This window comes from Felis catus, chromosome B1 (genome assembly GCF_018350175.1).
Source record: "Felis catus isolate Fca126 chromosome B1, F.catus_Fca126_mat1.0, whole genome shotgun sequence".
NCBI classification, from domain to species: domain Eukaryota; kingdom Metazoa; phylum Chordata; class Mammalia; order Carnivora; family Felidae; genus Felis; species Felis catus.
The window spans coordinates 9,407,804-9,423,777 of NC_058371.1; positions in this window are offsets into that span (position 1 = coordinate 9,407,804).

The window sequence follows — 15,974 nt, forward strand, 5'->3', positions numbered from 1 at the left end:
AGTTGTTCACAGTATTCTTTGATAATCCTTTTTGTGTTTGTAGCATTGGTAATAATGGTCTCTCCTTGATTCCTGATTTTGGTAACTCAAGTCTTTTTTCTTATTGTTATCTGCATAAAGTTTTTTCAATTTTGTTTTATTCAAATAGTCCAGTTTTAGTTTTGTTGATTTTTCCATTGTTTTTCTATTCTTTATTTATTTGCTTTCATTGCAATATTTATTATATCCTTCTCGTTTCTGATTTTGTTTGCTGTTTTCTGTTAGGGTAGAAACTAGGTTATTGATTTGGGATTTTTCTTAATATAGACTTCTGTAGCTACAAATTCCTTCCAAGTATTGCTTCAGCTACATGTCATGAAGTTTGGTGTATTATTTATATTTCCCTCATTTCAAGGTATTTTTCAATTTCTTCTATGATTTCTTTCCTGACTTATTTAAAATTCTACATATTTCTACATATTTATAAATTTTATGTGTTTTCTTTGGTTTTTCAATTTAAATTTCATTCCATTTTGCTAGAGAATGTATGTTGTGTGATCTTAATTCTTGAAAAGTCAGATTTGTTTTATGGCCTAGCATATAGATGTACTGGAAATGTTCCATGTGCATTTGAGAAAAATATATATTGTCTAATTCTGGGCTGGGTAGGCTGCACTTGTTTGCTAGGCCTGGTTGGTTTATAGTATTGTTTAAATTTTCTATACTTTTATGGATTTCCTGTGTAGTTGTTTTATTCTTTATTGAAAAGGGTTTTTGATGTGTCCAACTGTTACTACTTCTCTATTTCTTATATCAATATAAAATGTGTCTCTTTGCCTCTAGAAACGACTTTGGTCTTAAAATCTATTTTGTAGGGTATTACTTTGTATGGTATATATTTCTATTTTTATTTTCAATCTGTTTGTATCTTGGTCTAAAGTGTGTCTGCTGTGGACAGCAAATAGTCCAATCATTTTAAAAATACATTGTACACCTATCTTTATTTTAATTTGAGTGTCTTAATCATTTGTGTTTAACGTAACTGCCAATAAAATGGCACTTACACCTCCCATTCTGCTGTTTTCCTGTTATGTCTTTTTGTTTCAGTTAAATATTTTCCATTGGACAATTTAATCCCCCTGTTCGTTCGTTCTCTTTCTTTCTTTCTTTCTTTCTTTCTTTCTTTCTTTCTTTCTTTCTTTCTTTCTTTCTTTCTTTCTTTCTTTCTTTCTTTTTAATATTTGTTTATTTTTGAGAGAGACACACAGAGTGTGAGTGGGGAGGGGCAGAGAGAGAGGGAGACAGAATCTGAAACAGGCTCCAGGCTCTGAGCTGTCAACACAGAGCCGGACATGGGGCTGAAACCAAGAACTGTGAGATCATGACCTGAGCTGAAGTTGGACTTTTAACCTACTCAGGTACCACCCCCCTGTTACTTGTATAGTAAAAATTTTGAGTTATTTTCTTAGTAGTTTCCTTGTAGATTACAGTTAAAATCTTAATTTATAGTCATCTAGTTCAGATTAACATGAGATAATCTATGGATCTCATCTCTACATTGTTCCACTCCCCCCTCCTTTATGTTACTATAATCACAAAAGTTGCATCTTTATACATTATATGCCCACAAATACAGTTTAATAATTACTGTTTTCTGCAGCGGTATCTTAAATCTGATAAGAAGGAAAATAATCTATATATACTTACATATTTATTTACATTTAACTTTATTGTACTTGAAGTTCCTTGATTTTTTTTTTTTTTTTTTTGGTTAGATAAATGCATGTCTTCAATTATGGAAAGTTTAGGGGAATCACTTAATCAAATCGTGTCAACTTCAAAATGTAACTACTTCTCTCTCCTTTATTTCTGGGACTCACTATGTATAGGTTGGTACAATTGATACTTTACCACAGATCCAAGTTTCTGTTCATTATTATTCAATTCTTTTCATGCATTTTCTCATACATGTTCTGCTGATTGCTTTTAACAAATGGCCCTACGAAAACACTGTTTGCAATGAGCAAGCTTTGAGTCGGGTCAAGTAAAGGCAAGTCCTGTGGTGGGTGTTTCCTGGAACTGTTGGACTATCATAATGTTCTGAAGATGGGGTGTCTGGGTAGCTCCAAGCCATGCCCTGTCCAACTCCCCTTACACCTCCATGGGCCAGTCGGCTGCTGGTTTGCCTTAGTATTGTAATTGTAGGGCTATTAATTTTCAAGGCTACCATTGAGCTGGTGTGTGAGAATAGGGAAAATTATAACAACTCAATGTTAATTGTTCAGCCATTTTTTTTTTATCCAACAAGTACCCCTCGATTATTGAAAGGCTTTGGTTAATTTTCAGAGTTTTGATAAAGTAGATTTTGATATTTTTTCTAGTGTTCTCATTGCTTTAAGGGAGAGTGGATTTTTGGATGTCCTTACTTTGCTATTCCTGGTGACATCACTGAAGTGATCAATTTTAGCTTTGGTTTAAATGATTTAATAGTTGATATGCAAATCTTGTGATACTTAAAGCTCAGTATTCATATCTACTTTCAGTTTCTGATTAAATTTTAAAATGCTAGGTAGTATAATTTTGGTTATTGAAAAGTTAAGTAAAGCAGTATTTCCTAAGAAACCAACTTTAATGAAAAAGAAAAGAAAAATTTTAGAAACACAACTACAAAATTAACTTCTTTTATGGACATTGTGAGAGCACTATTTTTTCAAGTAATTATAATTCTTCTTTCCATCATTGAAACCAGTAATAACAATGGACAGTTTACTTCTATGGGAAATACTTAATGCTATTGTGTTTTTTTTTTTTTTTTTCCTTTTTTAGCAAACAGGAAGCATGTAAACTTTCATTCCTGGGTAAAGGTTTTTAATATTAGTAATAACAAGCGTAGTCTGAGCATTGTTGTACCCATAGTGTTTTTCATAAACATAGTCTGGGGATTAAAAATAAAAAGATTAAGGCAGTTTAGGCAATTTAATGTAAATGTATTTATGATGGTATTCTATCAAACAGAATGTTTATTCAGCACAGAGCTCAAGTTGTTTCTTGTTTCAGGGAAAGAATTGACTCGCAGTTAAGCCCTCTAGTCCCAGGTGCAGTAAAAATAGAGGGAAAGAGAGTTCAGAAAAGATCTCAACAGACTCAATGCCATGTGGGGACCAAAAGTTAATTTGCTGGCCACATTGCCTGGTTTTTGGAGAAGTTTCTGCTTTCTCTTACATATTGTTTCATCTCAGGAGTGAAAACTAGAGCCATAATCTGCTTAAGGAACTTTCAAATTTTATAACCACCTTACATGAAAAAAGCAAAGAGGTGACAGGTGGTGGAGGTCCTATAATAAAAAAGGCACTAGACTTGGGTAAAAGTAAAAATCAGGACTTGGCTTATAGCTCTGCTATAGTTAGCTAAGGGATTCTAGGGTTCGTGGAAAATAACTTGTTTCGAGAATCAGAAATCTCACCTCTCTAAATTGATTCGCAATAACAAAATGGCTAGCATGTAAATAAAATGAAAGTGTATGAGAAAGTTGAAATATTTTATGCCATTATAAATGGTGCAAGCGAACTGTGCTTACTTTATCACAATTACCATTGTCTCAAGAAAGCTTCTGGCTAGTAACTGTGTGGTTTTGTTTCCTTATGCCTTCCAACTATAAGATGATTAATTGGCACACAGAGGTAATTCCCCTTCTAATAAGGATTGAGTGTGTTAAATTGCGCGTCTTAATCCGTCTTAGAGTATTTATATTGCTGCACAAGGCTCACTTCAGGAAGTCTCTTTTGTGCAGGACAGTGGCGATGGAGTACTTGGGATGCTGCTCGAGCAATTGGACTCTTCCTGAGAGTACTCGGGTGATGGGTACTCCCTACCAAGAAAACACTCTTTCTCAGTGTCACCTGCTGCCCTGTTTGAGGCATGGTGAGGAGGAGAGGATGTTAGGGAAGATGGCAGTAACTTGACTTGAAACCCGATGTTGGGGACTTAACAGCTGAATAGATGATTCTTCTCTGTGGGTGACTGTTAACCTGTTACCAGCAAGGCTGATTGTCCCCGAACCAGAACACTGTTAATGGAAAGCCATGGGAAGGGGACAGGTGTATCCCAGGCCCTGCTAGGCTGCCACCACAGCTGATGGCCTCCTAGTTTTTGTTAGAAGTTTTCCTTTCCTGCCTCTTTAATTGAGCAATATTGGACTTGTTTGGAATGTGACCATAGAGAAATATTTTAGGGTGTGGAATTGGAAGGGTGGAGAAAACAAAGGAGTTATCTGTTGAACTCCAAAAGATTAATTTGTAAAAAATTGAAATAATCTCACATGAGAGAGAAATCTCTGAAAGTCTGGAGATGGATATTTGATTTAAAAAATGCATTTATTTCATTTCTAAAATTATTTTTTGGAGAAAAACGTGTTTTAAATGCAGTTAAAATTATACAACTAAAATTGGTATAAAATTCTATTACTTAAATAACCTCGTAGTATAAGGCCTTAAATTCATTAAATTGTTTACCTTTAGAGAGAGTTTCATGAAACTAACAGAAATGAGTTTGTTTTACTTTAAAAAACAAAAACCTGTCAGTGTTACCTTCTATAAGCATTCATTGTGAAATTTGAATTCCTCCCTTTATTATGTTTGTTTCCTCTGTTTCTCCCCCGTGTCTTGTCTCTCTCTGATGCCACTCAGTCATCTCTCCCATATGTGCCGGACGGTGTGCTGGCTGCTGGGGATGAAGTAGTGACAATCCAATGAGGTCCCGGATCCCATGGGACTTATCAAAAGTAGAGAGTGCAGATCTCAGGCAGTTCTGTGGTAAGAAGTGAAATTTCAACCGTGAGTCTCATACCAAAAACAGGTGCGGCTTCTCCGGGGGGCTGTTAACCCCATCTGCTCATTGTGACAACTCAACACGGTCAGTTACAAATGAAACTAGTGTCCCCGCCAGACCTGCTTCGCATCCAGGTATGATGCCCTCTGTCATGGACAGCAAGCAGCAAGAATTCAAGAGATAGGTCTTTGGATTATTATTTTTTTTTTGTACCATGCTATGGTAGGCACAATGTATAAATATAGAGTAAATTTTTCTGCGGTTGGTGATTAGGAGATATTTTAGGTGCTCAAATCGGTATTTTCCTTTCATCGTGGCAATATGATAGGCCATGAAAAATTATTCTCAATTATGATGTCAAACTATCGTTAATACTATTTCACATTGAATTTGGGTTTTTGAATTTCGAAGTACTATTAGAAGAAAAGGGGTGTACAATTTTCTTAAGTTGCATGGGGTTAATAATAATTACATGTACCAAGTTTTCTTATTAGAAGACAGGCATAATTTTGATAATTCAACAGTGATCTCTCAGAAAGGTTGCTATCTATAATTTTTTAAAGTATTCAGTTAATGATGTATTATAATCCCGACACATTTACTGAAATAGGAGGACTTGTTTGCTGTTACAGCAATACAAGAGGACCAAATGTTAGGTTTTTCTGGATTTACCTGGATTCTGTGTTATCCATTTGGGAAACTGGATGATACAAATGTACTTAGTTAAAGTGGCCATTGACAAGGACAATTTCTTTCAGAAGCAGAGAAAAGTCTATGTAAAAATGTTCAGATTGAGAAATGAGCCATAGTAGGAAATGATAGCAAGCTTTATGCTACAAATGGAAACTTACATGCGTTCTCTTTGCCTGGAATGGTAACTAAAGTTGATAGCAAGGAATAAAAATGTTTTTGTATATTTAATTGATGTTCAATTTATGCTGATAATCTCTGCCCCCTTATTGACTACTCAAATACTTTTTCAGAATTACTGCTACCTTATTAATGCATCTGTAAAACAGGGCATGATTTTGATTCTCTTTGTACAGTATATTTAGCGATGGTGTAGTGGTATAAAGGTTGAATAGCAACTTGATTTTATTGAACATGATCATTATCAACGACATATTTCAAGAAACTTTCTTAATGTTGAGAAATGTGTGACCGCTAAAGACATTGTGTTTGCATAATTAAAAAAATAATGTTTATTGATTTTGAGAGAAAAGAGAGACAGAGCACACTGTATCGGCGGGGGCGAGGTGGGGGGGGGTTGGTGCAGAGAAAGAGAGAGGGAGATACAGAATCCAAAGCAGACTCTGGGCTCTGAGCTGTCAGCACAGAGCCCAGCTGGGGGCTCAAACCCATATGCCATGAGATCATTACCTGAGCTGAAGGTGGATGCTTAACTGACTGAGCCCCCAGGCACCCTTGTGTTTGCATGATTAAAACCTATCTGTATGGTTAAAACACAAGAATATATAACCTCTCCCCAATTTTTTTTCCAAACGTTTGGGTGAGACTGTTATCTGATGGTATTTTGCAAGAATCAATGTAATAACAGCTTGGTTTTTCACCTTATTTTAATATTTTTTTGTCTACATTTAATTTCAAGATATTTTTGTATTTTCCTCATTTCCTTTGTAGGTTAGGCAATGAGAGTCTTGATATACTTGGTGAACATGTTATAGTTTACAGCACACAATTAAGCTCTTTATTTATATGAATACTTTTTAATCAGAATGATTTCCCTTAACTTTTGAGTTTTCTGTCTTTTGCTGTGACTATTATCTGGCTGTGGTTCATACATCTACTTAAAAATAATTGATCATGATTCTCTCTTATAATGTTTGTTCTTCTCTTCTGCACAATATGAAAAGACTAAAATATTTTGAGACTTTTTCCATTTAGTTTTATTTTTCCCATTTAGATTATGGGAAGAAAGTCTTGGACCTCTAAATGATATATTTTATGAAAATGCCATACTAGATTAATTCAGATAATTTAGCTCTGGTCCATTTATATGTATATTTTAAAATACTTTTGTGATTACAGAAATGTTTTAAAAACTAATGAAACTGTAAACCTTTCCCCTAAAAAATACACATGAAACAAACCCACCTAGATTTTTTGCATTTACAGAAGGATCACTGATTTGACCACTTTAAGACATTCCATTGGCTTATATACACGTACACATGGAGATAATTGGGCCATTTAGGCAGATATTTAAGATACATGAGTTCATTCTTTCAAAAATAGGAGATTTACTAAATGTAGGACTCACAAAAATGTCTTGCCAGGTATAGCTAGCGTTGTTAGAAAACATGACATGGAGGTTGGTGACCTGGGGATAAGTTGTTGAAGAGAGAGAAAGACCATTGTGCATAATGTAGTTAAGACACCTAGAGAACATCAGGGGGAAAAAAATCAATCGTAGACCCAAATTATGTTTTATAGAAGAAACATTAAAACGGACACTACACATTGCTGAGTTACCTTAGGGACATTTCTAAATTCTATTTAGGATGAAGTTGAGAAGTCCTAGGATTGAACAGCTAAAATGCCATATTTGCATATAGAAATATTTAAATGTTATATTGGAAGTATATTTCTTAAAAGTGAAAACAATGGAGGAATTTCTTAATGGTTTGTGTAAAAGTCGTTTTCTGAAAATCTAGCCAGATTTCTTTCTCTTGGTAATGGGAATTAGTGTTTGTACTTCTATAATTTCCAATGTTCATGTCTTAGAACCCTGTAGTTGTGTGTTCAATGGTAGTCTCTGGACCAATATAATCCAGATGTTAATTTTAAATCCCAAACTATTAAGGGAATTGGTATTTGAATGTTAAATGGTCCAGTTACTAAGAAAAGTCCTTCAAGATTTAGAAACTAATTATAATCTGTATTTCAAGGCTCTAGAGAAATACACCACCAGGGCACAAGCTCATTTGGTTATTATATATTTTTTGACCCTTTTGTTGTGCACATCTATATTTTGATTTCATTGCTTCCCTTTAATAACTTCCTTGACCAGTCTGACAATTAAGATACTACTAGAGGTGAGACGATAGCTCTTGATCAATTATGATCATTAATTTGAAAAAAAAAAAACTAAACAAAACAAAAGAAAATAGAATTGTGTATATCTTACATTCTAAATGCAATTTCAACTTTATTGGAACTTTCAAACTCAGAAGTCGTGAATAATATAACAAATCCCTATCTACCCATCACCCTGCTGTAACAATTAATAATAGCTTGCCATATTTGGACACCAATCTGTCTTAAGTGTTTTAACATTCTCAGCCCCTCAAACATATAGAAATGAGTGAATAAAGCACAATACATTGTTAAGTGATTTAGCACCCACTAAAACCTGTGTAATCAAGGTTAAGACCTAGGACATTGTTTGTTTTTTTTTTTTAATGTTTATTTATTTTTGAGAGAGAGAGACAGAGTGTGAGCAGGGGAGGGGCAGAGAGAGGAGACACAGAATCTGAAGCAGGCTCCAGGCTCTGAGCTGTCAGCACTGAGCCTGATGCGGAGCTCGAACTCATGGACCGTGAAATCATGACCTGAGCTGAAGTCGGACGCTTAACCGACTGAGTCCCCCAGACGCCCCTAGGACATTGTTAACACCCAGAAACGACTGGATTCTTCCTGATAATTACACCCTTCTGGTATCCTGAGTTTCATGGTAATCATTTCCTTGCTTTTGTCCATACTTTTATGACTAAAGCATACATTCCTAATTACGACAGTTTTGTTTTGTCTATTTAACAAACTTTGTATAAATAGAATCATACCGTAATTATTCTTTTGTGTCTGGCATAGTTACTTAATAGTGTTTAGAATATTCATCCATGTTATTGAGCACAGCACATCTTCAAAAATTCTCATGGTTGTAGGATATGAATGTACCACAATTTAATTACCCATTCCACTGATAGCATTTTGAGAGAGTTTTACTTTTGGAATACTTCACTGTTGTACAAAAATCTCGCATGTGTCTGGTTGCAATTCATTTCCATTTCTGCTGAGTGGAATTATAGGGTCATAAGATACACAGATGCACATTTAGGAAATAAAATCAATTAGGACAAATTATATCGAGGTTGTTAACTTGTTTTTTAAGACATCTATATACATATTGATTTCTTTTTGTGTGAAAGAAATAGGAACAAAGTTTCTCCCAAACTTGGTTACGAACAGGTCTATTTCTCTTGTGATTTGTCCCAGTGTTGGGGTTGGTTTGGTTTGATTTTTCCCAATTTCTTGACCTGCTTCTGTTTCTCAGGAGTGAGTGCAGATTGATGGTCTCTGACAAATCTGTGACAAATCTGTGAGTGGGCGTAAACTCTGCTATGGCTGTGGTGCTTAAGGGTTCTAATTGTTGTAACAGCCTACACTTGGCCTTTAGCCATTAATTAAAAATTTTAGCTGAATACTTTAACCTTTTTCTTCACAGCCCTGCCTTTGTCCCACATTCTACCACTGTGGAATCTGAACTCCTCTTCTGTCTATTGTGGGCACTGTTTTCTGAACTCACCTATTTTCACACTCTTTCTTTTTCTTTAATGAGTCTTCCCAAAGCTACTTTCTCCATACCTCCTGTCTCTGTCTTCTTGTCTCTCATGCACACTAGATTTTTTAAAATGCCTTTGCTTTTATTTATAAATTCTTGTCTGCCTTCTACTTTGTTTGGTACTAAAAATTTTTATTATAATTTACCTTATTTTAAGCCTTTATTTTGCTATGCATTTCCCAGGTTCTTAACAATGGTTAATAAATTACTCTGCTTTATAGCTTTTTTCTTCTACAATATTTTAGAACCAGTGTTCCTTTTAAAGGAGGACTTCACTCTCATCCATTGGTTTCAATCCAAAGATTACTTGTAGCTGTATGAACTTAAATTCCATTTAGATTAAACATGTAAGTAATCTTTTTTTTATTGTTTTCATTAATATCTATTTAAATTATATCAGAAATTGTGTACACGCATGATTAATTTTTCTTAGTTTTGCGGATATGTAAATGCATTCTCAGTTTGAAGGATCCACCTTTTGAAAAATTGTGCTGGTTGTATTACTCAGATTCTTGATGATCTTACTGAAGCTTTTTGCTCTGGACTACATAATTTTGAAAATTTTCTATTGATATTTCCCAGGATCATTTTTATTTTGTCAATATGTTTTCAAAATTATGTTTTATTATTATTATTATTATTATTTGATGTATTGATGTATAGAGGATATTTATTCATCCTCTTTCATAACTTGTGAATTTTATCACTCTATACTTCGTTCCTTACTCTATTTTTATAATGAAGATTCCTAAAATGGAAAATTTCCTTTGTCTCTAATTCTCTTTGTTAATCCAAAGGTTAATTTAGGAGTACTCTTTCTACTTAGTGGATTTATTATTAAATCCCACCATGATAACATTTCTCCTCTTGTTTTGTTTTTTATTTAGCTCAAAGAAAACATTGTAGAATTCTTTGAATTAATGTTTCCACATGCGTTTCTTTGCAAAATTTTTTGTTGTTGTAAGGGAATAATTGAGTCAGTTTTCATGTAGTATGACAATAGTTGTGTCTGATTTTTCCATCATATGTTCGTTTAATATTTATTGTCTTCGATTTCATTTTTCCTCATTTATTTTTGCAGGCATAATCGAGTTGTCTTTTCAATTTGGAATTTTTTAAGCATCTTTCATCCCACGAGAACTAACTCCTCTTTCATAGTAATTGTAACCTACCATATATTACTCTGTTGTCTTATGAAATTCTCAAATTCTCTACTTCTTCTCTTTCTATCTTCCTTAATAAAACAGGACACACTGAACGCTTTTATATTTACCTACTTTCTCTGTTTCCTCCAGTAAGAGGGACATCTTAAATAGGACGTTTGTAATCTCACAGCCCACTTAAGCATCTAGCTTTTCCTGAGATGGCTGTTACTTTTTATTCTGCTGTTACTGTGTCTTTCCCCTTGGCAGTGTATTTCTTCAAAAATCCACATGTAATATTGAAGCTATTCAGTGTTATTCTTTCTTAAAAAATATTTTTAACGTTTATTTATTTTTAAGAGTGCATGAGTGCACGAGCTGGGGAGGGCAGAGAAGGGGGGGTACAGAGAATTCAGAGCAGACTCTGAGCTGATAGCCAAGAGCCTCCAGCAGGACTCAAACTCATGAACTGACAGATAATGACCCAAGCGGAAGTCAGACCCGAGCTCAACTGACTTGACCCGCCCAGATGCCTCTTTTCTTTCTTTTAATTTTTGTACTTATTTTGATAGAGAAAGCATGAGTCAGGGAGGGACAGAGACAGAATCCCAAGAAAGTAGTATACTGACAGTGCAGAGCTCAGAGCTCCATCCAACCAACTGTAAGATCATAACCTGAGCTGAAATCAAGAGTTGGATGGTCAACTGAGTGAGCAACCGAGATGTCCCTGGGCAGTGTCATTGTATATGTACATACACGTCACAGGCTTAGTGACTTCCTCCTCATTACTATCTTTTCATTGTCTTGTATACTCTGCTATGAGTGCTGCTTTGGTTGCTCATTTAGAATTATTTTTTGAATATTTTCCTTACATTAGGTAGATAGGTGAAAAATTGTCACCATCATTGCGTTTCCAAAAGTATCCATTTTCACTGTGATAACAAGGATATTTTGACTTGAAACTCATAACCTAGCATCCTGATCATTCTGCAGTCTATAGAGACTATATTGTTCTAACATCTTGTGCTACGTTTGCAGATGCCATGGTTGGTTTGACTTGTCTCTTTAGTAGTTTGTTTTCTTGTACCTTTTTTCTTTTGGTACCTTGCAAGGATTGGGTTGCTAAATCCTATCCTTTGAAATCTAGATGTAAGTCTGTGTCAGGTCTCTCCATGTTATTGCAGTGGTGTTCAAATTTTGCCTGTTTTTTTTCAAACTTTTTTTTTTTTTTAATTAGATTCTGCCTTCCCTGAGTGTTTTTGCTTATTCTTGTCTCGGCCATTATGACAATTGAAGTCTGTTCATTTTCTCACACTTCTTATTCTCTGGTTCTGGTAATGGGATTTATCAACTGGCTGAAATCCTGTGAGAGGTAGGGGCACAATAGTTCCTGCTCTCAGTGATAAAGTGACATTTTGCCAGTCAGTTATCAGGTCCCCATCTAAGCAACCAGTTGGACTCATGGTCTCTCTATCTGCAAGTTTTGACACTCTCCCCAGTTACAGACACACCACTGAGTCCTCCCCAAACCCCTATGTGGTCAGATGTGGTCCCAGTCAACAGGAGAAAGGGAAGGAAGGGCACAGATCTTTCTACATATTCAATTTTATTTAAATCATTGTTCAGTTAGAAAAAAAAAGTGATTAATAGACAACTTTTTAGGCATCTGTTGAATAAAATGAAATATATCTTTAATCTGCTTAGTACATTATATTTATCACTGTATCATACTTTTATTACTTGGTAGAGATACTATTAAGTAAGAAGTTCATTCTCATTTCATGTTCTTAAATATTTACAGGATGCACTGCTTCCTTTGCCAATGTATGATTAAATGTGAAAGGGGATTGCCTAATACTAGCCATTTAATAGAATTTAGACCTATGGGCAAAGGAAATTGAAAAACACCAAATTAGATTACCACAAGTCTCCTTATTATACTGGAGAATTAAAATAAGATCTAAGCTTTAGTCTTTCTATGTCATAAGGCCTTACATCTTAGTCTTTATATCTTAGTCTTTCTACTCTGTCAAGACATATTCTTGCATTATACTGCACACCTTTGTATATTGTACAGTGAAGGACTTACCACATAATACAACGGAACACATTGCTGTATAAACAAAAAAATTTAATTTTTTTGGCATTTTTTTCTTGCAGATTAAAAAATAAGGTTTTTTTTGTAGACAAAATGATTGCATCTAACAATTTTATTTTACTTCTGTATGTTTTGAGTAGAATAATTCTCAGGTGTCTTCTAGGATTTTTTTTTTAAGGATAAGGTCGTATTTGCAAGTAAGACATATAAATGTAGGTTAACATTAATTTATGATACAACATTTGGTAAATAAGTGGAGTGAATAAGAACTGGTGTTTGTATCTTTGATGAAATAATTTTTATAGGAAATTGAATTTTAAATGAGAATTACTTTGAAAAAATAACCTACTTAAAATTCTCATGACAATTTTATAGGTACGAACACAGTTTGTAAAGTGCATTCTGAAGTAGCATTGCATATTTGGTTAAAAACAATATTTGGTGGAAAATGAACAGTTCTTTGTAACTGATGGTTTGTCAGGAATACATTAAAATCTTCCTCTTACATGATTTTCATGAGTTCTCTTGCCTGTTTTTTTCTTTTTTTTTTTTTTTAATTTTTTCAACGTTTATTTATTTTTGGGACAGAGAGAGACAGAGCATGAACGGGGGAGGGGCAGAGAGAGAGGGAGACACAGAATCGGAAACAGGCTCCAGACTCCCGGACCGCGAGATCGTGACCTGGCTGAAGTCGGACGCTTAACCGACTGCGCCACCCAGGCGCCACCTCTTGCCTGTTTCTTAAATGAGTTCTGTTTGACCAAAACCTACCAACCCTGTGCAACATACAGTTTTCCATATTGCCTCCTATACGGTTTAGTGCACGATACGGTCTAATGAAACAAACCACTCTGGGATGGTAGCAAAGGGGCAGTGTTGTAAAATACCGGAGAAAATCCTGTTTTGAAAAGTTACAGATACCTCTTTTATTTTCCAAAACTTTTGTAGTGTTTTAATGATATTAGCACGTTTAATATTACAAGCCTTTGAAGCCATCACCCTAGTTTACTGAAGAGGGAACCGAGGCAGCTTGAACCAGTTTGACAGAAGACAAAGGTGGCAAGTGGCAGAAATGATCCCTATTCTGGGGTGTGTTTCCAGGGCCCACGTTCTTAGGCTGCTACCATGCTGTGTCCCTTGTTAAGGACTGGCCTCTGGTTTACTGGCTGTAGGAGCTCATGTCCATCACTTACCCTCACTGTGCTATCCACAACTGCAAAATGAGATGATTTCCCATCAAGTTTTTCTCATGAAGATGAAATGAAATGATAGGTGGAAGTCACTTAGCCGGGTACCCGCCTTTTATTATCATCTATTATGTAATTTTGTTAACATCCTAGATAAAAAGAAGTAAAATCTTCGTAAATGTTGACTTAGATTTGACCATAGCAGAACCTTTATACGTTGAAATTAGGAAGTACTTTTGGAAAAATGGACAATGTTGTCCACTCCTTCTTCAATATTAGGCTTTCCCAAAAGGGGCAAGAATAAATCCTGGAAATTATATGGGTATGTCATAATGGTCTTCATTAAATCCATTGTTGGGCCTTTCTTTTTTAAATAAACAGGTCAATATTGATTTCAATATTTAGACGAGAAATACATTTAAGAGCTTCGGGGCTATTTGTAACAAACACCCCCTCCTCCTTGTGTCAGTATACAACATTGAATGGAAGCCTATTTAATTGTGTACATTCCATTAGCCCCTGAATTTTGTTTGTAGTAGCTAAAGCTAATAGTAAAAACTGTAAGAGCTTTGATTTGCAGTTATAAGAGGGAACTCCATACTTAGATTTAAAGCTGTGTATTGTATGAAGCTTCTGTCCATTGAAAAATCCTCAATTACCTTAAGAGCTTGCCTTTACCATGCTTTTACATTTACAGGGCTTTCTCCTTTTACAAAATTTCTGCTTCCAGAGTGCCGAGATGATTTAAGCAATTATTTATGATGGCATTACCTCATACTCATTTTCTTCTCAGCGAAGCTGCATCTCTGTCAAGACGAAGTAGTATGAGCCAATTGAACTTGCTCCCCTTTCTTTGCTATAATCAATAAAATGCATTCCCTCGAGATTCCACTTACTTTTCTTCTTGGAGTTAGATGCACTCTCCCTTTACCCTGAGCATAGGGGGAAAAAAAGAAAACTGCATTCCAGGATTCTCTTTGCATGTTACCAGATTTTATTTTGCTTGATCAAGATAAGGTGATTACTGAAGTGAAATTCAAAACACACATCTTTGGAAAATGGGTTGATCAGTTTATCACAAAATAAATTCTCTCAATATAGGAAGACAATGTACAAGATACCCTACACAGTACTTCTATTCCAGTGTTAAGGATTTCAAGGTTAAGATGTCTTTTATTTAGTCTTAGGCTATTTTTGTCAAGAGGATATGCATCTCTTGTTTGTGATGAACCTATTCAGAAGCCATCACGTTAATTATCTTTGGTAACCTGAATAGTATATGAAGCAAAAAGTCAAACTTAAATCAGTCTTACTATATGTTTTGAAATTCTGTGGTTTCTGGATAATACGTCTACTAACAGAACTGAAATACCTTTCTTTGTAAAGTTTTGAGGATTGAAAATCATGAGGACAATTAATAGTTTATAGACATTTTTCAATGTTCCACTTAAAATATTTTAATATAATCTTAGAGCTGAGCATCAAGCTTCATTACTAACCTTGCTAACTGGGAACAGCAGACCCGCTAATTGTGTTTATTATGGAATTTGATCAAATTGCCATGGTGTGATAAATCCTTATCTTCTTATAAAAGGCTACCTCTTAAAAATATATGGTACTGGCTTCTAGTTCGTATATTTTCTTCTTTTCTAACATAAAAGTTTATTGCAAGCATTGGAGGAGGGGTAAAAACATTGCAGGAGAAATAAAACCAAGAATGTAAAAGTTTTATGCAAGTTCTAAATTTTGCTAGGTATATGATACTGCTAAGGCCTGTATTGTTACCAAGCTGACCTGAATACTTCTAATACTTCCAAACTGTGGAGTCACATTCTCAAAAGGGAAATCAATTAGATTTTTAAGCTACCTGAAGAAACTTCAGAAAAGACTGTAAATTGAATTTAGAGGGGACCATACGACAGTAGAAATGAATCGCTAAAAGTCACATTCAGATTCCAGAGGTTGTAAACTTGAACAGCTACCTGATTTACTGTATAATATATAATGCTCAGAGCATGGAAATTAAGGTAGAGTTGAATCACGATAAAATTAACTCAAAAAAGTAAATATTTGCTCAAAGCATTTGCATATGGAAAGCAAAGTGAAAATAAACAGGAACTGAGATCTGAACTGATTCTAAACACAAGTTAGGTTGCTTT